Source organism: Nymphaea colorata, chromosome 4, assembly GCF_008831285.2.
Source record: "Nymphaea colorata isolate Beijing-Zhang1983 chromosome 4, ASM883128v2, whole genome shotgun sequence".
Lineage (NCBI taxonomy): Eukaryota > Viridiplantae > Streptophyta > Magnoliopsida > Nymphaeales > Nymphaeaceae > Nymphaea > Nymphaea colorata.
The window spans coordinates 31,108-33,906 of record NC_045141.1 but is presented as its reverse complement, the minus strand read 5'-3'; the positions used below and the strand labels follow the sequence as shown (position 1 = coordinate 33,906).

The 2,799-nt window shown below is 36.6% G+C and overlaps 1 pseudogene; it reads right to left on the bottom strand.

Moving 5' to 3' along the window:
• Positions 1-113: 113 nt before the first annotated feature.
• On the bottom strand, positions 114-1,888 carry LOC116253017 (SKP1-like protein 1A; annotated as a pseudogene).
• Positions 1,889-2,799: the final 911 nt, after the last annotated feature.

Sequence of the window (2,799 nt, the reverse complement as noted above, 5' to 3'; positions counted from 1 at the left end):
TCTGTAAAGGCTCCCTAAAATAGAAGACAGAGTAAAAAAGGATATCAATCACAAGATGAACAAAATCAGTCGTCCAAAGTAAGTATACTTTCCATGCCAAAAAATCGCATACCTTCCTGAGCATCTTTTTATGAAATGGACCTTTTAACTCCATATGAAGCCGAAGCATGTCATTGTTTGATGGTCCAGGGAAGAGGACCTTTCCTGTATATAGCTCGTACAAGCAGCAGCCAACTGACCTATATGTCCAAAGCATGGTCATACGGCAAGCCAAGTACTGCAGTTTCAAGAAACCAGTCAATAATAACCCTCACATCACGATTCGGAAGCATACACATCACACAAAGAAGTACCTGAATTTGCACACGCAACAGATTTTCAAAGTTGCAGTGAAAACAACTAATGAATAGAGATACAACCATACTTGAACAGAACCAAACGGAGGACTTACTGAACAGAGATACAACTAATGAATAGAGATACAACCATATTATTACATTATAACTATATGATCCCTGAATATAGGTTAAAAAGGGACAGGCAAAAATATAATCAAGGCATAGGAGAAGTCCTTTCGGTATCAAACCTTCGAGAAATGATAACCTTGTGGGACAGATATCTTCAAGTTAAGGTTGCCTTCCTTGGAAGAGATGCTTTGCACTGCAATTGTCCTTGATTTCAGAGCCACAAATAAAGGAAAATGAAAATAAAAGGAAAGAGAAGAAAAAATACAGAATTTAATCAGTTTCAATGGCAACAATTGAGTATAAGGAGGTGAATCAAAAATAATTTCCTTTGTACTATCAAATTTAACCATCGACATGATAATGCCAAATATTTGAACAGTCACTTAAAAAAGGGAATATGCCTCGTTGAACCTTCAGATGGGGTCATAAAAGCGTGAAAAAGAAGAAAAATCAGCATAGGCACTGTACATGAAAATACTCTAGACGATTAAGACGCAAATTGCTTGCAAGCCTTAACCCATATACAATTTCCTTTGACGGAAAGAAATGTTGATTCTGCCCTTCCAGGAATTGAATTATGGACTCCTGGAATCAAACTTCAAAGGCAGGAAAATCCATATTATCTAGAGCTTCGTGAAGAATGAATCTCACCATCCCTTCCAAATAAGTGGGAATTGACCTCTCGAATGGAAGCTTCTTGTTGCCTCTTTCAAGTGCATCTCTCCATATTCTGTACCTTGCTCCAAGCTTATCATATGCCACAGGCCAGTTCCAAACATTTGCCCCATTGATCATCCGCTCTTGCTGACCTTCCACAAGCCATAGATCCTCATTTAAGACCTGCATGCAGTGTCTGATCAGTTCTAACATGAAATTCCAGAAGCGACAGTGATGTCATTTTATGACTACGATTTACGCAACCATTGGGTCATGCAGACAGCAAAATCTTGTCGGAATGGTTAGATCGCAAGAATCACAACCCCTAACCCTAAACCCAAAGTAGAGGACCGAATAAAGAAGAGCGAGATGGCCGAGGAGAATACCAGAATGAGATTGAAGAGCATCGCTTGGTCCACCTCAACAAACTCGGCATCCCACGCCTTGAGCTCTTCTTCTTGGATCTTGTCGTCGACGTGCTTTTTGCAGTACTCGATTACCTTCGCCAGGATATTGTTGGCAACGTTGGGCAAGGGGATGCCGGAATCAGCACAACCATCCTCGATCATTTGTCTGATCGTTGAGATTCCTTCGCCACCGCCTCCTCCACCTCCAACACCTCGCCGTCGGAGCTCTTGACTGTTACCGTCTTCCCTTCCTCCTTCGCCATCTCCTCCCGAACCCTCTCGAAGCACCGGCCATAAGCCAAGATCAATCAATCCTCCTCTCCTTCTCGCCCTTATTAGCTGAGGCCATCAAAAGGTTTAATATCTTCCATGTTAGCTCATTAACTTACGGCCCCCAATACGCCCATTAAAAAAGCAACAGTATGGCCCTTTACCGCCCTTCTGCCCCCTTGAATATATGTAAACTAGAGAGAATACTGGGATTTCTATTTTTTTGTGCTACTTTTGGTAGTCGTAATGAGAGAGAGAGAGAGGGAGACATATGTTGTTATATATATAATATGTTATATAACATGTATTACATGTATATGTTACGTTACACACATCTATTATACATATATATGCATATTATATAGTTGCATACTGTAGTATTATGTCAACAGATAAGATATATATTATATAAGCACTTTATACATCACACATGTCATAATATATATTTATTATATTATATATACAATATATTATATATACACTTGTAGGCATACACACGTGTACATATAATATATCTATTAATGTAATAGAATATAACGTGTTTATATCATTATATACATTTACAAATATAGTACATACTATGATAATGTGTATATATTAACGTATGTGTATATATACATATTAGCTATAACGTGTAATATGTTTTTACATGATATATATAGTACGTTGTGTGTTACATATATAATGCATAATATGTAACATATATATATAATAACGCATATATATTGAATTATATATTAGTGTATGTATATGTTATATGATACGTGGAGTGAACATGTTATGTGTATAGAAGTTCTCATATATTATATATAGCATGCATGTATCTATATACACATAATATATACATAGTAACATTGTACGCATACATACTGCACATATAATATGTTCATACATATATTATTGTACATATATAATATATGTGTGCATATATCATATGTGTATAATATACGTATTATATGTACACTACACGCATAATATATGCGCACACATGTTATATA